We start from the raw sequence: 22,401 nt of genomic DNA, 5'->3' as shown, positions 1-22,401 counted from the left end.
ACAAAGATGTGAAAACGTACACTTCCCTTGGGAAAGGAAAAGAAGGCCAGGATTCCATAAAGAATGTGAAATATGTTCTAAGGACCAAAAGCATCTCCTGAAGTCCCGCCCTTTTGTCCCAGGCTGCTTTCTTGGAACAGGTCTTTCAAGGTCCACTAGTGGCACATTCCTGTGAACCTGGGATCACTGCTGGTCCGGGAGTGCCTGCTGTCCCTTGTGGCAACAAATGAGTTCTCAAGTTCTTATACACCTCTGAGTCAAGCCTCAAGGCATTGTCGAGGTGCCAAGAACACGGAGTCTCCACAGCAGGGAAATTGCAGCCATTAACAAAACAAGATTAACTAGGAGGACAGGTGAGGTAACCTGTGCCTTTGTGCCAACCTGTCAACCCAGGCTGATGCTCTTATATTAAAATGCCCTGCCTAGCAACAGCTCCGATGCCCTGTTAAACTGGTGAGAGCTGCTTGCTTGCTTAAATATTTTTCAGCCTCGAACAGGAAGTCTCCAGTGACTCAATTCAGAAGGAACACTGAGGTAAGATTACAGGGAAAGGGGATCAAATAGCTAAAGTCATAGAGTATTAAGATAGCCCTTTGGGAAGTCACAAGAGAGCAGAATAAACAAACAGGTGAGCCAGAGTGGATTTTTCCCTTGCTGGTGTGTTTCAGTGTAATTGAAAAAAACAGAGGCTTCTCTCCAGACACTGAGAACTAAAGACTGACCCCATGAGCCCGCAGCGCTGAAATTTGCACAGGGGCCGGCTTGCCATTTGGTGAGCATCCTCCCCCCACTGGCACTTCTGCATAAGCCCTGTTGACCTCCCTCAGAGCCTTTCAAAATGAAAAGCTCCCTCCTAGTGATTGTGCCTGGACCTGGGCTCTTGGATAATTCCTTGGTCTGATCCTCCTTGGCAAACCCAAGGGACTGAGGAAGCCTGCCAGTTCATGTTGTTTCCACAATAGGACGCTTCCTCAAAGAGGAGTATCTCAGACTCCAGCACATTGTTTGGGATTTGAACTTTTGATTCTTAAGGAGAAATGATACATAGTGCCTTGCATCAAAGAAAGGTGATGAGTGGGGTGAGGGACCTAATCATGGGTAAAACCTTTGAAAAATGGACAGGTAATTCCATTATAGGAAATGGGACAAAGGTCTGCAAAGAGAACATCTTAAGAAACTGGATTCAACAGCTCTAATGTAGCTAAGTGTATTGCTGAGTAATTCCAAGCATACTCAGCAGCTTAGCATCCTCTTGTGGACTCTCCCTTGATAAGACATTTCCTTAATAAACTGCAGCAGGTGCTCAGCTTCCTCAACCTGAAAAGGCTGAAAAAAATAGCATCACAACCAGAGAGAGCTGGGATAATCCTCTCTGCCCTGACCTCTATATGAGAAATGTTCCCTCAGCCTCACCCTTGTTTTGCATATTTCTTCATTCTAGTTTAATGTTCTTTGATTTCAAGGAATAGAGATCCTGTGAAACTAGATCTTCATAAAGGCAGGGAGAAGGTGAGGGAGGGTTGTTTAAGATATAGAACTCCCCCTGAGCACAGCAAGGTCACATGCAGACTAGAGCTGGGACCCCGGAGTTCTCAGGAATGGGGTCACTTCTCTACCCTTTCTCCCCGTGTTACTGCATCTCATGGCTCTGCTTGTTTTTCACAACCCTTCCATTCTCCTCACTGCAGATCTCTCCTCGGATTCCTATGAGACAGAATAGTACTTGCAGAGGTTTTGTAAACTATATTGAGAAGTGCTTTACCTGGGTTGCCTCCCAGCTCTGTCACTTAACAGCTATGTGATCTTAGGAAAGTGATAACATCCCAAGTCCTGGTTTCCTTGTGCTATAATCAAGATAGCAATATGAGCTACTGGAAGGGATTAGCCCAGTGCTTGGCACACATACGCATTTCATAAGTGTTAGCTTCTGTTATTACTATTACTTATTGCTGGTGCTACTGTTGTCACTACTGTAGTTACTGCTTCCCTCTAACCGTAGCTTGCTCCTGGCTTTGGCTTCCCGTGCACACTGCACCTCACTTCCTCTGTGACCTTGCATTCCTTTCCCTCCAGAGAACCATTGTGGTGTTCCCAATCTATCTGACTTTGGTGCCTGTCTGGGTTCCATCACTGAAGCCAGGGATGGTGGCCTCACTATAGGAATGCAGTCACCTAAACCCTCAGCCTCAGAAGGGTAAAAGGTGTTCCTAAGACACACCCCAAAACATACCTATTACATTCTTCCATGAAATTTAAACAAAGCTATTTTCAACATCCCATTTTCCTATTAGAGGTCCAATGTATTATGAATGCTGTCAGTAAACATTTTTAATTCTGAGGGTCTCCTATATCTGTTTTAATGCTAGGGTAGAATCCTCTCAGAGGTCGATGCTGGCCTGAAAATATCTGTAGGCCCCGAGGATGCATTGTCGTCTCTCATAAAGTCCACATAGTTCAAATCAGTGAGCCTGTTTCTGCTGGATGCTTTCATGTGAATGGTGTCAGACTCATCTATGGCATTGTTTCCTTTTAATGCTGGAAAAAGCATTAACAGGCAGTCATAAGTTCAACATCTTGTATCTTTATACTTGTTTCTGATACGTGATCAGTTCTTGGCAGCTTCCACATTTTCTTCTCATTGATCATAAAGATTGCCCTCACTTAGTATTATACTCAGAACCTAGCCACATATGACATGTGCTTTAAGTGGCCTGTCCAGATGCCTTGTAGCTGTAGTCAGCCCCACTATCTCTGCCACTCAGGTTATTCTTCATGGACATGAACACCTGGACCTGGGATCACAACAACTTAGAGTGTTTGAGTCGGTTCACACTAGAATCACAAGTACAGAGATGGTTAAGAGACTAGATACCCTTCAGTAGATAGTTGGTTCCAGGTAGAGCCCTAGCATTTTTTTTAATATAGTAGTATTCCAATGGTTTTAAATGATTTTGTATAAAATTTTAAATTAAGATAATATATATATATACAGTAAAATTCACTCTTTTTAGTGTACAGTTCTCAGGTTTTGACAAACATATACAGTCATATAACTACCATCATAATCAAGATACAGAACAATTTCATCTCCCCAAAAAGTTCCACTATGCTTTATAGAATGCATCTCATTTTATTTTTAAATCGTTATTGTTGAAAGTATTACATATGTCCCCCTTTTTCTCCCATTGAGGCATCTCATTTTAAAACACCCATCAGGTGAATGTGATGGGCAGCCATATTTGGGTATCACTAATATGGCCCAAAACCTTTTGCAAATGGAAAAGGTACATGACTCAAAACCAAGATCTACATCACTGCTTCTCAGTTTTATCTTGTTTTTAACACACAACCCTTATTCTAAATGATCTTCTATATCATGATGGTTCTTCTAACCTATGAAATAAACAAAAAACAAAATAACCGCAGACCAAAACAAATAAATCTCAAATTAAAACAGAATTAAAGCAACCACAATACATAACCCAGAAAATCCTTAAATTAGCCTAAATATAGTCAGAAGCAGTGGCAAAATAGGAAGGGTTGATTATACCTTATTCCTAGCACAACATCCTACTCTTTTTTTTTCCTCTTTTTGCAAATACTTTACGTGTGCTACCCAGCGCTAACATACACCCATGCTGAATCACCTCTCAGCGATACCCACCACATAACCAACCTCTTTTTCTTTTACTTTCCCTCTGATCCAGACAATGGAAATGGGCAGACCTGGAGAAAGCACATGTCATAAGTATCTCAGGGTGACTGGCAGGTAGACTTCATCTACTTATGCCTTTGTGGTTAGCCTACAAATGAAGTGGCCGAGCCTGTTTCAGATGAACTTCTCAAAGGTAGAAGCCATTTTGCTTTGAGAAACACACTGCCTCACCCAGGGATGGACTAAGCAAGGCCAAGGAATTGTGAAACCTTACTTGCTTCTAGAGGGAAAAGTGCTGGAACTCCATGTGGGTGTGTCTGCTAGTCCATGTGGTAGCACAGCATGTGGGAAAGATCTATGCTGGGGGTGAGAAGCAGTGACTGCTTGGTTCTGCACATGCCAGAAGCCAAAGTCAAGGATCATTGAAAACCCGAGGCATGAACTCAAAAGACAGAACGGTAAACAACAGTCATCCTTTCTAACAATGCGAACCTTTCATGAAGTCTAAAGTAATTTTCCATCCAGAGATTTTTTTTTATTTTTTTCATCTTATCCCTTGTCTCTTCTCAGGAAATGATTCCCTATGTGTGCCTCTCAATTCCCATAGGTCCTTAAGAGTCCCACAGGTCCTCAGGCCTGAATCCTAAGCAGTTTCCTTCCTTTTTTCCCCTCTGGTCTATTTTGCTACCAGCATGTGACTGAAGGTTATGATGATCTTATAAAGCCCTGGTTGGAGTCCTTTGAACACAGTGTAGCATTCATTGAAAAATTAACTTCCCAACTAGCAGCCTGGCTGTCTCTGAATTGTATAGTCTGGCATTTTAAGTCCCCAGAGGCCGCCACCAAACCACCAGGGTTCAAGTCCTGACTCCACTATTTTCCTACCGTGTTATTGGGCAAGTTAATTAATCTCCTTTGGGGCTTAGTTTTCTCCTCTAACTATTGGGTGCAATAATTTGGCCTATCTCAAAGGGGCTTTGCCTGAAAATGAAAGCCCTGTACGTAGCACAGAATGAAACGATTATCTTGGGGAAAGTTGGATTATTTTAGCCATCCTGACTTCCTTAAGAGAGACTGTGTCTGAAGTATCTCTAGTTAGGGAAATGTAACTGAGCACCAGGAGTTACAGAGAACTTGTGGCTGATATTCAATGTTCAACTTAAAAATCATCTTAGTAAGTTTCATCAAACTATTTAAAAATATATAAAAATGAGCAATCTGCCCAGAATTTTTAAGAAAGTCAGTGGCTGAAGAAATATTCTTCTAAACGCCCATGTGTTTTTGCCATTGTTCAACATACAATGCCACATCACCATTTCCAACATTCCTAACAAACCACGGGTAGATTTTAGAGTGCCTGAATCTAAACAGACCATTTTTATTCATTGTTCTTATTACCATTAACTGTGCCACACAAGACAAATGTGTTTTCCATGTGTGCCGACAGGGCACATGCATACGAGCATTACGGGTGTTTTTAATTCCCTTGTAGTTTCTCAGTTTTCTATACATTATATCTCAGGAACACTGAAAAGGCTACCTGTATAGAATGGAAAGCAACATTTCTCCACATTTACACTCTGCTCCTTCCTCAGAGCTGGTTTGAGAAGGGGAGAGTCAGTTGTGCTATCAAAGGCTGACATTTCCTGGCCAGGACGTGTCTCCAGAAGCAGAATGGGAAATGGCTGTGGGAGATGAGTTCAGCATGCCCTTCTTTACCTGAGGTTTCTTCCACTGCAGTTTGCATACCAAACGCATAAACAGATGCATGAAAAGATTCAGAACTTTCCTGTAGTGGAAAGGACATAACTCTGGAGTTAGAGGGACCTGGGTTTGAATATCCCACTGCCACTGACTATCTGTTTGATCGTGAGTAAGAGACTTAGCCACTTCAGCCCTGTCAAATAGCTTGCAGGACTACCATGAGACTTAAGCAGCAAATGTGGTCTTTTCAAGCACATAGTAGGTGCTTGAAAAACTGAAGTGTTTATCATTATGAAATTTTAACACAGTCCACTAGCATCAAGCACCATTGCCTAGGCATCAAGGTTTTTAACGAGTGAAAAAACAGTTCCTGTGTCATTAGGTTCTGCTCTAACACAAGGGTATGGCTAAGAGTGAAAGACTCCCAAGCCAGACCTCCGTAAAAAGCTCAAAGCAGGGTTATGTACAGAGATTGCAACACATGAATAGATGGTGGCAAACATAGTATAAGTTAGAATTCAAGTGTATATTTACAATCCCCATATAGAATAATATTCCTTTCAGAAAGAGAGGGAACAATTTATTAACTAGATTGAGATGCATTTAAAAAATCATTATTGCCTCTTAAAGGATTAGTTGCTTGGCTTTTTCCATTTTCACTTGACTTGTTCTCTGTATGTGATCAGACTACAAGCTAGTTGGAGCTAGTTTTCTGAGAGCTAATAAAATTTCCTACATCAACATGGAAAAGTTAATTAATCATAATAGCTGTTCAGGACATTGTGTACCCATCAAATGAGAGGACTTATTAGCACGAAGCCAAAGACCTATGTGTTTATAGTAACCTGGTGGCTGGTACACTTGCCTAACTATATTTCCAGTATAAATATCATTTGCAGTCCTTTAAACTGGCCAGAAATAAAGAAGAGACAGAACAAAGAAATGAATTGGTATTGTATTTAGATTCACATGCATCCAGTTGATAGATGGATATAAGATCACTGTATTTTCAGGTGAAGAAATGAGTCTAAAATTATTACTGATGAATCCTGAGTGTTTATGCAAAATATAATTCTATATGGTGTGTTTGATCAATTTTATCTGAAGGAAAGTCCAACATTATGTGATAGAATTATGCAATGTGTTACTGGGCTTCACAAAGAACTATAATTAATTAATTTGACACATGCGGGATCATCTAACTTTCAATACAGATATTTAGTGTGCCAAATAAAAGACACATAGTCATTCTGACTCCACAAATGCTTATTTTGAGGAAGTTACAGAAGTAGGCGTTCAGCAGAGTGAAGATGAACACGTCCCAGCTTCTAAAAGAGCCCTAATCATGTGCTGGGGGATAAGGTCACCACAGAAATGGCAAAGAAACAGAGGGAAGTGAAACTGGTGGAGAACATAAAAGCTTGCGTAATCACACTTTTTCAGAATGTATCAAAAGCTCTCAAAAGCTTGTACCATTTATTCAGCAATTTCATATGTGTAAAAATTTATAAGAATGGCTATGTAGCCCTGGCCGGTTTGGCTCAGTGGATAGAGCGTCAGCCTGCAGACTCAAGGGTCCCAGGTTCAATTCCGGTCAAGGGCATGTACCTTGGTTGTGGACACATCCCCAGTAGGGGGTGTGCAGGAGGCAGCTGATTGATGTTTCTCTCTCATCGATGTTTCTAACTCTCTATCTCTCTCCCTTCCTCTCTGTAAAAAAATCAATAAAATATATTAAAATAAAAGAATGGCTATGTACAGATACCCACACACAAAAATAATTTTAAACATGTTTCATAGCAAAGACAAATGGAAACAAATAGAATGTCTAACAATAGGGGATCAGTTAAATAAGTTCTGTCACATCCTAAAAAGGAATAGTACCCATGCTGGGAAAATATTTATTGACTTAAGGGAAATAGTTATAAAATGTATAAGTAAATAATGTGAGATATACAGCATAATATCAATTTTGTAACATGCAGTTCCCCTTTCTTTCTTTTAAAAATACAAAATTGTTGAGAGAGATAGAGAGAGAGAGAGAGAGAGAGAGAGAGAGAGAGAGAGAGAGACATAATAGGGAAAAATATGATTACACCATCCATGCCTCTGAGGTAGACTGTTTGACTAACTGGATGAAGATGATGTTAATGATGAACCATGTTGTGGTTCTCAACCTTCCTAATGCCGTGACCCTTTAATACAGTTCCTCATGTTGTGGTGGCCCCCAACCATAAAATTATTTTCGTTGCTACTTCATAACTGTAATTTTGCTACTGTTATGAATCTTAATGTAAATATCTGATATGCAGGATGTATTTAAAGGGATCGTGACCCACAGGTTGAGAACCGCGGCAAAGGGATCCCATTTCCACTTTTTGAGTCCGTGAACCCTGAAAACCATGAACATAAATATCAGAAAGACTATATGTATTTTTTACAGACTCTAAATACATATATCAGTAAGTGTCACCTTCTTAGCTTCCAGGGTAAATAGGCAAATTAACATTCATAAATCATTTGCAAACATGAATAGCCCAATGTACTTCTGTTATCATTGCCTCATCAAAATTACTTTTTGTGCCATAGGAACAATGTTAAGTATTGTAAAGTTTAACTGAAAAATAAACAAGTTATTTAAATCTAGAACATTTGTTAGGAACACAAATAAAAAAACAACCAGGCTGAAAGAAGTGTCAAGCCCAGCTCTTGTCAGAGAGATCTTTCACCTTGTTCAAAACTCAAGTCCCCGCTGATCTCTGGTGCAATAAAAAATGTACTGTACATCGTGAGACGAATCACCACAAACATTGTGTGTGGACTGTCATCCTGTGGCAGCGTGGAAGGCCACCTGTTCCCTGTGCAAAGGGCACAGACACAGGCTGGGACCTGAAACTGAGAAGAGGAAGGGGACTAAATAAGGACGCTGTCCCAGACGAGTGTTGAGTCAGCCAGTGCAGTCTGCGACATCACAGTCCTTTTATTGCTCAAGCTTCCGGAGTAACTTGCTCAAAATTAGATATTAGTGTCAAACAGGGGTAGGTGAAGGAATGACACTAGGAGTTTAATGACTATTACCCAAGTGACAATGACCTGAAGAGAACTGCTAGAGGATGGGACTATTTCTACACTGTTGTCTTAAGCTTTTAAAACCCAAAGACTTGGGTCCTGGTCCAACTTAGTCTTTTTTTTTAAATTGATTTCAGACAGGAAGGGAGAGGGATATATAGAAAGAAACATCAATGATGAGAGAGAATCATTGATCGGCTGCCTCCTGCATATCCCCTATTGGGGATCAAGCCCGCAACTCGGGAATGAAACCATGACTCCTGGTTCATAGGTGGATGCTCAACCACTGAGCCATGCTGGCTGGATGAACTCAGTCATTTGTTAGTTGTTCGAGTGTGTGCAAGTCTCTTCCCTCTCGAAATATGCCTCCTGATGCATAAAATTATGCTCATATCTACTTGTCGAGAAGGTTGTGAGGATTAAAAGAAATATTATTATATTTAAAATGTCTGGAGAAATGCCTTTTATACAATAGATGTTTAATAATAAGGTCCTTTCTACTTGCCCTCTTTTACTACCTTCTCTAGGTATAGTTCTATTTATTAGTTGCTTTAAAATAGTGAGAAAGTAGAAGAGGAGAACAAAGAGTGAGTTTAGTGAATTCAGACATTATAAAAATCTCCCAATAAAATGACAGGTTATTACATACTCCAGAGGTTTGCTATTTATGTATAGGTGCCAGTCAATGCCGTGTGTGTGCGCGCGCACTCCTTTTTACAAGAAATATTGTTAGCGGAATGTTTAACTGCATATATGCTGTACTGACTTTAGTGCATTCGTTTTTGTTTTGTTCATAGAATTAAAGAAATGGAACCTGGACACAAACTTTGTAGGTATTTTTCGAAAGGTCAAGAAAAACACAAGGCCTGTTTACAGCAGAACTATATAAGAATTAACTGAAGAGATGGTTACATTTTAGTTAATTTGCATGAAGCAAATGAGAGAGGGGTGCTTGAGAGAAATTGTGACTTCAGGGTGTGGTCCTGTATCTGGACATCTATATCACAAATTTGTTCACTTAACAAATTTTTACTGGGAACCTTCCCTGTGCCAGGATTGTGCTAGAGACATGGATTTTTCCCAAGCCACCAACTGCACAAAGCCTCCCAAGGAAGAGCTGCAAGAACCCAGTCATTTTCTAACTGCTTTCCTGTGATTTCCAATGAAGTGTCAGCACTTGGGGCTACTCTGACGCTTCACACCCAACCCGAAGTTCCAGAATATAATGCTTCACAGCTGGTGATGATCAGGAACTAGAAGGAACAACTAAAGGTTTAGCTACTTTTACAAGCAGTGAAGACTATGAAGCATGAAGCAAAACAGCAATCCGGTGGCTGGTCCCAGGAAAGCCACTTAAAGTAAAGTGTATGCACCCAGTTTGAGAGGTGGTTAATCTCCAATTGCTGCAAAATCTGTTCCCATGCTGCCTGTCCCTGATCTGAAAGCTCATGCAAGGTACAGCTGCTCCATGTTACCAGTGGGAGAGCTCGAAGCAAAATAAGATAGTTCTACACAAAACTTGTCAGTGTTGTGAGGAAAACCACTTTGCAATTGTCAAGAAGTGTTATAATTACACCTATTTTTCTGCAACTAGAACTTGTCAGCATAATAGCCAGGTAAATCACAGTTCTCAACACTTTCAAGGAGGGAAAGTAATCCTGGCCTATTTTTCCAGATCCTTTGGTAATGAGTCTTGTTAGTTCTTTGGTTTGGGGAGCATATCTCACCCTCCCCATCCTCCTTTTAAAGCATTATGTTGTAGAGTTTTAGCTCAAAGAAAACAACTGCTATAATTTAAGATGTAATATTCATAAAAACAATCCTTCCAATCTTGTTACTCTTTTAGAAACTTTTTGAGAGGAAAAATAAGCAAAGAGAAGAAAATTTTTAAAAATTTACTCATAATCACTTCATGTAGAGACATTATTAAAGTTTCAGGGTGTCTCTTCTGGTTCTATGCATGTACAAATAGAAAGCTATATATTTCCTTTAACTAAAATGAGATCATACTCTTCATGTCATTCAATGTTCTTTTACATCATGTTTAATGACAGCATAGTACTCCACTATATTATGATTTATTTAACCAATAGAGACATATATTTATGGCTTCAGGATAAGTAATGCACACTTCCCCCTGTGTTGGAGGCACTTTCCCAAGAAGGGAAAATCATATTAACTGATTTTGGAAGATGTCTATAGCATACATGTATATGAAAAAACAAGGTTGCAGTGTAATGTAGAGAGGATAATGCTATTTTTGCTTTAAAAATATGTGGGGGGTGGGTGGGGAGAGATAAAGTGGGGAACTTATATGCATATATGCATAACCCATAGACACAGATAATGGTGTGGTGAAGGCCTGGGGAGGCGGGCACATGGAAAGGGTCAATGGGGAAAATAGAGGGACAACCATAATATATTCAACAATAAAGATAAATTTTTAAAAAGTCATTATAAAAATAAGAGGAATCCTGTATATCTTCCCATATGTTTGAATGTGCTTGTATGAGCATGAAAATAGGTGTGGAAGACTACCTACCTAACAACATTGATTATGTTGGATAGATGGACTGGGGCTGAGATGGGGAGGCAATTAACCCCTATACAACATCTTTTTACAATAAGCAGGTACTGGCTTGGTAATTGTAAAGTGAAAATAAAGAAAAAAGTTGTAAGGTGGCCAGGACTGAGAACATATTCTTGAATCCACTTACTGTAACATTAGTATTTATTCATGGAGTACTTACTATTTGCAAGGATGAGAATACAATATTAGACTTACTGCCTGCTAAAGGGCCAATAATCTAATTGAAGAGATAAGACCTACTCCCATGAAAGGATAAGTATTTTTATGCTAAGAATAGAGTTAGCTAATTAACATTTATTTTTTAAATAAGTGGAATGGAAGTGGAGTAATGAGTACAGTTGGACTGTGACATTCATCTCCAACTCTGCTACTTACTGGCCATATGAACTTGGACAAGTTCCTTAACATGTTAATACCGTCTCTCAGGTCCTTCGCCTCTGGCATTCAGAAAGAACACAACTGGATGCAAAGCTAGTAAGATTGTCCACTGGCTTGGCAAGCATGTCTCCCTCCCCCACTGCAGAACTTGGGAACATGAAGCTGCTCCTCCAGGCCTTCTTTGAAGGTAAGTCCTCTCCATGGTCATCTGGAGACCCCTTAGAACAAATCATTTCCAACAGCCAGTTCAGAATTCAATGATCATAACATAAAACCTGACAACTTTTGCTCCTGGTGCTAAGTTGCAAACCATCTGTCTCTAGTGAGTGTCTCATAGTCTTTAGTGAGTGCCTTTGGGAAGCATCAAAACAAAAGTTATCATCCAAAAATTCCTATTGTAAGCTTCTCTTGGTCTGGCTTAAAAGCCACAGGCAATTCTATATAGGTAGCTTGCCAATGCCATCTTACTGCCAATATCTCTTGTGTAGTGGTTGAGGAAAGGGGTCAAGAAAGAGCCAGAATAACCAAAGGGTTACACATTAATTTAAAAGTGGGCAAGGAAGGAGAAGAATGCAAAGATAGGCACTTGTCATAATCCATGTTGCTGACAGCATCAGCAAAAAAATAACCATTGGCTCTCATCCAGGGAATTCCCATCCAACTGCTGAATGTGTGTCATGGGTCCAAAGAGCACACAGAGCCTATACCTGGTCAGTCCAAGTTCCCATCCATCCTGCAGTGGGTGACAGGATGCATTTCATGGGCCTCCTGTCCATGGGCCTCCCAATTTAGAGGGAATGTTAGAGAGAAAGAAAATTACATGCATTCCTTCTATTTCAACTGATCTATTTAACAGTATTGCACTTTTTTAAAAATGAAAAGACTAAATATTGAAGCTTAGACTGTCTTATGGGCCCCTGTCCTGCTACTTTCCCTTCATCCCCAGGTTTTAATTATATCCATGCTAGATGCTAGGCAAGGAAAATAACAAAGGCACAGTCCTTTGGGAACTGACAAAACTATCTCAACATGAGTGAGCAATGAAAAATAAGATATATTGAACACAAGGGCTGAGTAAGTGCATTTTAGGGATAGAGGTGGGAGCTGCACACACTGTGTGGGAAGACTGAAGCAAGCTGTCAATCAAAATCTCAAGATTATTTAGCAGGAGGAGAGAGAAAGAGGGAGTGATCACTTAGTGAGTTGAACATGAGGGGAATACCTTGCAGTTTTAGAGAATGTTGAGAGGTGGAGTGAGTGGGCAGCCTGCATTTCTTCTGCACCCACCCATCACACTATCTCCTTGTCTGCTAACATTTTTTATTTCACCATCTAGCATTCATGCTCCAAATTAAGCAAACCCAAAATGCATCTGATTTCACATAAGCAGATGCCCTTGCATAAGAATGGTTTTTAAGGAACTAAAACCTGAGGAAACTTGATTATCTAATCAGTCTACTGATGTTCTCTTAAGCTAGCCTGTACTTTCTGTTTAAATAGTACCCAGGGAAGAAAATGTATTTCTGTGAAAGGAGCAATCCCCTAAGAATCTAGAGACTGGCACCCTAGTTCCTAGTTTGTGATTCAGAAACTCTGAGCCTGGGAGAAAGTCTCCCATTGTGTTTGTCCCTTAGATTCCCCACTGAGATTCTAAAAATGGGGTGGGGGGAGGTGACTAAGTCACCTGTAAGTTCCCTTTCTACTCCAGAATTCTGTGTTTTGCCAAATATCATTCGATGAGGAGTAATATTTTAATAGCGTGGCTCCAATGATTCAGCATATATTTATTACACATTTACTGGTGAGCTCTCTTGGCTTAAAAATAAATCCAGGTGGTTGGTAAAAGTGCTTTGCACTCTTGGAAGCATGCAACGCACTGGAGAATCATAACCATTTTATAAACATGCTGTGACTACACTTTTACTTAATCTACATGCCAGGGAGGCAACTCAGTGCAGTGGTGGCTTTAGAGTGACAGGGACTTCTCATAACAAACTGACTCAGTTATTATCGATGTGAACTGTGGCAAGACACTTAATTTCTCTTAGTCTTCATTTTGTCATCTGTGACTTGTTGACAATGCTGCCCAACTTGAAGGGTTCTGGTGAGCAGGAACCCTGGCTGTTCCATAAGGCACTGGAGCAGATGTACCTACAGGAATATATGAAGCTTTGGGCTCAGACAGGCCAGGTTCAAGGACTGGTTTCATGGTTTCCTAGATATGCTACTATCTGAAAGCATCTGGCCAAAGGCTACCACTGGAACCTCTTTGCCATCTCTGAGGAAGAACAGATATCTGCATTCTTTGCCCTACCAATACTACCCACACCAAGGAGAAGCTAATTCCCCAAATGAAATAGAGCTGCTAATAGGAAACAGGGATGGTGCTGGGTGATCAATGTCAACACAGGTCCACTATAGAGTCAGACAGACCTGTTTTCACATCTAGCCCTGCTATTTGCTATGCAAATACCTGACTCTCCCAAGTTGTAAGATGGGGATATTAGTAGACCCAACTCTACAGGGCTGCTTTGAAGTATACATACAGTAATGTTTATGAAGTGCCTGGCACCATGCCTGGCACACTTTCCATAATCAGACCACCCTTTGTTATTTTAATTGCGCCTGTGTTAAGCTTTTCTGTATTAGCTCCCTGTGTATTTACTTCTTGTATGTTTCTTACATCCATGCATATTAGTGTTCTATATTAATGTGCTTCCAGAAGGAAAAGATCATGCCTTCCTTAAACAGTACCATTTGCTTTTAATTGATGACTGACAATGATAATAGTAACAGGGAGTCATGCCCTAGTGATTAGCTCTAAATACTATTTTGAGATTATGTTTTATATCTGCATAATATGGTATTTATAAACAGTCTATGTTCACGGTTACACTTATGCTCCCATTTTTTTTTCCATGATCATGCCGACGGGCCTTGATGACACATAGACCGCATTGTCCACACAAGGCTTTTGACCTCAGAATGGTTGGCACAGCCTTACCTTCCTAAATAGTTTGCTGATTCACTTGCTCCATTTTTAACAATCAGCAGATTGCCATTGGTAGCATCTGCTATTTATTTGGTTTGGCTCATAGCTGGCAGTAGACTTCCATCTACAGCAACCAGTAAGACATGATCAGTGTGAGGTTAACACTACCCAGACCAATTTGTAGTAATGAGTAGCTTTGTCTAATTTTTTTGTTTTGTTTTCCCCAAAGGTATCATTATATATCATGTGTTAGAAACATAGCTGCCAGAAGTTTAGCATAAACCTGGGGAGACTGCATCTAACTTCATTCAAGTGAAAGTTGCATGATCTTTATACTAATAGCATATCAAGTCTCAAATTGCATTGGCCTATCAAATTGCATATGTAAAGGCCTTCTACATTTCTCTTAGGGTCTCCGCCAACCTTTATTCCAGTATAGATCAGTCTTGAAAGAGCTGAAAAATTATTCTTTCTTGCTGCCTAGTACTAGGTTTTTAGAAGTCCTCTCAAATAGCATTAAGAAAAATCATGATTACGTGACTGCCACAACTTTATTAAGACACATTATTTATGCTTTCTGTTTTAATTCACATTGAATTACATTATCCCAAATAAACTCACTATGAGTTTTGTTCTTTTGTTTTTGTGTTGCTCTGTTGAGATTAGGGAACAGGGGCCTCAGACTCTGGTGGTAGCCCTATTTGCTAAATCCTCAGTCAACATTTGAAGTCAAAATTAATGTCCATACATTTTCACCAATTTGTGGTCCACCCAAAGCAAAGGCAGGAGAATACCATCCGCCCCCTGGTGCTTCTTGCCTGTAATTGCAGCAGGGGATTCAGAAGAGGAATCTTCTGGGCAGGAATAGAGGCATAAGTCTCCTGCTCATGACACATGGGAAAGCCACAGCCTTTGATAACTTCACAGATCAGCTAGGCACCAACTATGTAAGTATAAGGTAAATGCATAGAGAAGAACACTCAACCCAGTAACAGTTGGCTCTGTTGAGGAGAACGGCAGAGACCCTGAACTCTGGGTCTTGATGTCCTCCTTAGCCTCTCATGGGGGAGCCCGCTGGGGTGCTGCCTCAGCCACGCTGGCCATTGCTCATTCTCTTAACTCTGCCAGGTTCCTTCTGCCTCAGTACATTTGACATCCGTGCTGCTCTCTCCGCCTAAAAAGCTCTCCAACCTCCTTCACCCACTAAACCCTAACCCTCCTTGAAAATTTATCTGAAAGGACACCTTCGCAGGGGAGATTAAATAGGACTCCACTAAATTTCACACCACCTGGTTTTTCTCCTCCAAAGCATTCGTTACTATGTAATTAAATAATTAATCACAGAACTTGTTGTTTAATGAGTGTGTCATCTGCTAAAATGCAATCCCATCCAAGGGTCTTATTTACCTGTGTTTGAATTTCAAATTTTTTGTACATAGTAGGTGTAGGTGCAAAATAAATATTTTTAAAAAATAAACATATTCTGCATAGAAAACTCAACATTCTCAAGTTTGATAGCTCTTCTTTTAGGTCTTTAAGGTAAACCAGACCTAGGTTTATTGTAGAGTACAGTTTTAAAGATACCCAGGACAAGAAGAGAGAAGGCAGGGAGGGCTGGGCCAAATGGGGCCAATTTTCATCCTGTTTCACCTAGGAGTAGTTGAATGCTAATCTAATTAAATGCCAAACAAGCTTGTAGACACTTTTCTCTTTCCACAAACCTCTCTAACTGTAGAAAGGGTAAGAATTCTTTTCAAACCCTGCTACATTTTACCATTTCCCCGTCCTACTCACCTACCCTCCAAGACTCCGACAGTTTCTATGGTGGTACCTGCACTTAGGACAGAATCTTAGGTACTGAGTCAATGTCCCTTGCTTTGTATGTCAGCAACAATGCTTCTCATTACTGGGCATAAGGGACTCTGTGGTTATTTTCCTGATAGTCTAATACTGGAAATAAGCAATGCTTTTTATTTTCCTTTTGCAGATGGAGGAGGAAACGAGCACAGGCAAATCTGGAACCTTGACCGCTATCATACAGAGCATCAGTGGCAGGCAAGACTGGGCCACGTGGACAATTTCCAAAGCCTTCAGCGAATCGCAGATCCTGTTTTTCCTCCCACTGGCTAAAAGTATAATAAGTGCAGGTTACAGCCTGACCACCTTCTGAGATAATCCTGTAATGGTTAGTAAGGGAAAGGAGAGAAAGTCCAGATGCTGCCCTTTTTTCTCCTGCTTAGAGTGAGTTGCATGCTAACTTGAAAGCAGTTTTAAAGGTAGACTGGAAAGTGCTTTCTCTTTAGGAGGCAACCCATTTCAGAAAATCAGTAGGACACAGGCAACGCGGGTACATGTGGGACATGGTCGAAGAAGGGGGAGGGGCACAGCACATGGGTAGTTATTATTGTTCTACCTACCTGATAGGGAAGACTGCAAAAGCAACAGCCACACACAAGTCCATGACCTTAAGAGCATATTGAATTTTTTTATTCATTTAATTCTCAAGAAATATTTACTGAAAATTGGCAGTATACTAAGCTTTGGGATACCACAAAACAAATTGAAACCCCTGGTCTTTTAAACTTCTCATTTCAAGACAGAGGCAGATAGGGGATGGAGACAGAGAGATAATACACAAATAAATAAACAAACAAAGTATCATTTCAAACACTATCAAGCATTACTATCATGATAAACCACGGCAATTTGACAGCAAATGACTGGAAGTGGGGGGTTAGTTTAGGCTTGTGCTGTCCAATAGAGTAGTCACTAGTCACAAGTGGCTCTTGAGCAGTTTAAGTGTGGCTAGTCCAAATTTAGATGTCCTATAAGAGATGTGTTCAATTTTCAAAGGTTAGTATGAGAAAAAGAATGCAAAATGTTTCATGAATATTTTTATACTGATTGCACATTGAAATGATGATATTTCAGATATAATGGGTTAAATAGATATATTATTAAAATTAATTTCACCTCTTGAAAAAATTTTAATGTGGCTACTAAAGAATTTACAATCACATATATGACCCACATTTGTCTCTCCTAATATGTCTACCCAGCAGCACTGTTTTAGACAGAGTGGGTAAGTAAGGCTGACCGAGGAGGTGATAATACACTTAGGACAGGGCTGGCCATGTGAAGGTCTGGGGCAAAGTGTTTCAGGCAAGGGGACAATAATTGCAGAGAGCCTGAGGTGGGACCCAGCTTGGTGAGTTGGAAAAGAAAGACAGAAAGGCAGTGTGCCTGAAGAGAAGGCCAGGAGAGGGAGTGGTAGAGGGAGCTAGGCCCCTGAGAAAGATTCTTGCTCATGGAGGGCCTTGTAGCCTAGAGGAAGAAGTTAGGATTTTATATAAATACAATTTTTCTATAAATTATTGTAGCAGACTTGTTTCTGTGCAATTTTCCAGGCACTGTTCCAAAATATTCAGTATAGAACCCTGACTAAAAAAAAAAAAAGTAAAGAATACCACTCAGCTCAGAATATCTTCATGCTAATGGAGGCTTATGAGATATGCATTTATTTTCATATAATAGTTATAATGTTTTTATATGGGTGCTTTTTATAGGAAGATGAACACAGGTGGATAGAATGTACTTAAATAAATTGAACGAATATCTGTCTCACCTTCCTCTACTTTACTCATCTCAAGCTCAAACTCTGAGTGTATGTGTAATAAAGGGAAGGCAAACAAACCCACGTTCACCCAGAAAGTACGGAGTGCAGGTTGAGAAATACATACTGAAGTTTTCCCTTCTTTACACACCAGTGTGTGTCCACTATATATATTTTTCTCCTGGGCGACTCCCAGGAAGAGGAAAGTAAACTGAATATGTTTTTCCTTCCTACCCTGGGGGAGTGGTTATAAAAAAAAAAAAAGAAGCGAATCATCAAATGGCCAAATGTGTCTGATATATTTTAGAGTTTATATAATAAATGTATTGCCATACGAGCAAAATTTTGAGTGTTTCAAGTGAATTGAAAACACTTTCGTTCCCAAATATGAAAGGAAAACTGACACCCATAATTATCAGGCAATTTTCTTGTACACAATAAAAGACAAAGTAGACTATGCCCTAAAGAGGGACATGTGATCACTAAATTAAAAAGTAATGAATCCAAGTGTTCAGGTTATCCAGGCTACTGTCAAGATGAATGAGTAGTAAAAATATGCTAAACCCTGTCAGCCATGATCATCAAAAGTAGAGCAGGGTTCTTGCTGGACCTGGCCACTGGAAACTAGTGTATAGGTGAGAAAACTTGGTTACAAGGCACAAATAGGGCCCAAATGAGCTCACCAGGTGTACTCCTTTGAATAAGTTTTATGAAACTCACAATTTAGTCAAGTTGAAGTTCATGGTGAATAAGGTACTTTGCCAAGGCCAAATGGTAAACTACTAGAGGAGCAGATGCCTGAGCCCAGGTCTGTGTTTCTTCTCTGTCCTGCTGCACATGGACACATTTTATGAATCAATGTAAGAGCAGAATACTTCCACCAACATTAATGCTGTGAAAGTACTAATGAAATTTGCCAAATTAAAAATTATCTGTTTGTTACACTGTGTTATTCATTATTGTTATTGATATAAATTGTATTAATTATAGTTATGAAGACATAAATATTTAATAGTAGAAAATGCAGTAAGGAGCAAGCATTTATAACAAGAATTCCATCAAGCTTACAGCAAGAAAACAAACAAACAAACAAAAACCCATGTGTTTGGCTTTGGTTTCATTTCTCAGCATGCCAAACCTAAACTGTATTTGTAGACATCTTCACTTCACACTCAATATGAATGTATAAAATTTGGTTTATTAACTTCTTTCCCAACCCAGCTCATCTTTTAAGATGTCTGAAGAGAAGGCAGTGTCAGGTTTGTTTAAATCAGTGGCTCAATAACATCATCAAAAAATCAGGAAACATAGATATTTGCTTTGTTCACAGATGAGCTCTTCTTATCACAGCAAAATAGTGGCATGGTAGTTCGAAGTGTCACATGGAGAAGAAGAGATCATCTCTTCCTGTGTTTCCCTTTTTCAAAAACAAAAGGCATTTCCCAGAAGGCCCCTGGAGGACTTCCTTCACATCCCATTGGCTAGAAATGGCATAATTCAAAAGCAGAGTTATCCCCCTTAGTGGTTTCCAAAGGGGATGGGGCTTCCTCTGCTGGAAACTGTGGCTAGAAAAAGGAGGGTGGACGATGGAACAAATCAGGATCTAGTTAGGAAGGAAAGGCAGGGACAGAACTCATGGAGGAGTGACTGCTAGAGGTGTACATGCATCTCCTGCCTGAGCTGTCACTGTAGGCTCCAAACTGTGCCCCAGGCCCTAGGGTATCTCCATGACAATCTGTTTCATAGACCCTTTTCAGATTGGTAAAGTACAACATTGGTGGTTTTCTATTGTCACAGAACTCAATGTCAGCTTCTCATCTAGCCTCAAGACTCTCTACAATTCACTCCAAATTTTCCTACTGCTAGGCAATATTCCTATGCAAGACTTTTTCTGTTTAGGGTGCATTTTCCTTACCTCTCTAGCACTATATCTCATGTATCCCTTCCATCATGTCACCAAAGTGATACTCCTAAAAACAAATTTTTTATAGGATAAAGTTTAAGTTTAATAGCATGGAATATATTGCCTTTCACAAATTAGTCACTATGTATCTTCCCAGGCAGTTTTTCTATTAATCCTCATTTCCACTCTCCCCATTCCTCCCACACTGAAACCACATAGAAGGCTCTCACCCTTTACAAACACATTTTGCTCTTTTATGTCTTCATGCCTTGTCATATGTTTTGCTTACTACCTGAAATATTTTTCTCATCTTTTTCCAGCTAGTAAAATTCCAGTCATCATTCAAAGCCCAGTTCAAAGCTAATTTCCCTCATAAATGTTTTCTCAATTTTCCAGATAGAACTAATTTCTTCCTCTATAATTGTTTCTAAAGAGTTCTATTGTGCTAGTAATACATTACTTGGTAACAATTTGTTTGTACCAAAGTATTCCACCAAGATGTTTTTCTATAACACACCAAGCAAATTTATTGTGGGCAATTATTTATTATTGGTATTATCATTATTATATTAATCTTTGTGCACTAAGCTCTTGGTAAAGAGCATATTATCGATATAAGTTTGAGGGTGATCTATGTAGAATACCAATTCTGTCTAAATTCTCCTTACTCTTCAATGCCCATCTCAAATGCCATCTCTTCCAGGAATTTGTTGCTATTCCCATACTGTTGAGAAGTTTTCCTCATTTAAATCCCCATAACTTTGATTTGTGCAATTAAGGTCTTCAGTCAGATCCTGTCTTATCTTGTGGTTGTCTTACTTTCTTCTCTGTCCCACTAGCCTATGAGCTCCTTGGGTAGTCCTTGTTTTTTCCTGTAGCTCTGTTCTACTGAGCCAGTGGTCCAGGCACCACTCTAGAGGTTCCAGTTACAATATGGTTTGTTAGGAATGTATAGATACAATCAGGGGAGAACAGTTGTTTTTCTTTCATTGAAGCTTTATGGACAATATTATTCAGGAATTTTTAGTTTTAAAGAGTAGGGGATTAGAAAAAAAATAGTTAAGCAAATATGTTTGAGAAACCAAATGTTTCTCAAGCATCTGAGGTACAAGGGGGATCTTGTATGTATTCTGTGATAAGCTCCAGAAGTTCTAAAACATTTTGATTTTAATATTTTCACTTAGTGAGTTTTCAAAACATACAAATATTCTTGGTGTTTGTGATTTTTTTTTAAAAGTCTTTTCACAAAATTCCTTGTGAGCTTGTTGATGTCAACAGACCAATTTTCAGAGACTTCCATCAAGTTTAAAGATACAAGGAGCTACCAGTGGATGTTTATTTACCTCAGGGGAATTTAAAGACTTTATCTTCTTTAAAACCTTCATTAGAGCTAAATGTCTCAGACTAGTTGCATTTTATTAATACATGGCAAATTTGTAATTACCAGCAATTACATTTATTTACATCAAATGACCAATTGACTTGGTTGATCCAGTGAAGAAATCTAGCTTGAGAAACACTCAAACATAGCACTTTCCAGAAACCGTTGTTTCCTAAGTTTTTATTGTTCACATACCAGATGCCCAGTGGCTACTATATCTGTGTTCCACCTACACTGCAGTAAACTTAATAATTCTTGGAATAAAACAATCAAATTAAATGCCAACATCATTTGTCATAAATAAGAGGCAATTATTTTTAAAGAAACAATAAAACATAACAATGTGATTGTAATTCTAGCTGGAATGTAGGAACGCCTCATTGTCTTAGGCCTGCTTTCTTCATTCAAGAAGGGACACTAAGTTAAAGAGTTGTAAAGAATGCTACCACTGAGAAGAGGACTGAAAAGAGTTTAAAAAGGACATGACCTTTTCTCCATGTTATTTATTTAATATTAATCCTTGTTATTATGTCCCTCTGAAAACCACCTCCATACTATGAAGGGCACCAGCTTGCATTAGGGAAATACAACTATAACTAAAACAATCAACTGGTGGATTAAAATTACAATTTTTAAATCAGAGTTCTGATTTATGATCATGTGTTTTGCTAAAGACAATACTTGTCCAGTTTTTAAGGATTTACAATATTTATCTAAGTAGGCAATGTTCTGGAGTTAAAATATGAACTTTATTTTATGAGAAAATAAGTTACACTTAAATAAGACTTTTGAAGAAAAAACAATGAAAAACCGTAGGTGGATTTAGAATCATTCCTTATGTCAATTTACACCTTAATATTATTTCTCTTATTATGGGTACTTACTGGCTCATTGAGTAGAATGCTTACTTCTGAAAGATAAGTTAAAAAATTTTAATGTTTTTTATCTCCTTTATTTCTTTCAGAACCTAAAAAGAAAAATTAAAGTCTATTACTTGAAGATATCTCTTGGAAGTGTTTCATGCATCAGTCTTTCTTTTAATTATTCTGAAATTTTTCAAGTTTAAAAAGTCATCTCCAAAGAACTTTTTTGTTTACAGGATATTCAGAGCTGCAG

The 22,401-nt window shown here is 39.2% G+C and overlaps 1 long non-coding RNA gene across 2 annotated transcripts; it reads left to right on the top strand.

Annotated features, from left to right (window-relative positions):
* The first annotated feature begins 270 nt into the window (after positions 1–270).
* On the top strand, positions 271–18,913 carry LOC107185055. Of its 2 annotated transcripts, XR_001515969.1 has the most exons (4): positions 271–534; positions 9,226–9,257; positions 11,445–11,583; positions 16,376–18,913. It is a non-coding gene; the product is annotated as an uncharacterized LOC107185055 (long non-coding RNA). The 2 variants fall into 2 exon arrangements; XR_001515968.1 differs by lacking the exon at positions 9,226–9,257 and having other exon boundaries at positions 391–534.
* Positions 18,914–22,401: the final 3,488 nt, after the last annotated feature.

The sequence above is a fragment of the Myotis davidii genome, unplaced genomic scaffold (assembly GCF_000327345.1).
Source record: "Myotis davidii unplaced genomic scaffold, ASM32734v1 scaffold266, whole genome shotgun sequence".
NCBI lineage: Eukaryota > Metazoa > Chordata > Mammalia > Chiroptera > Vespertilionidae > Myotis > Myotis davidii.
This window is presented reverse-complemented; position numbering and strand designations above follow the sequence as displayed.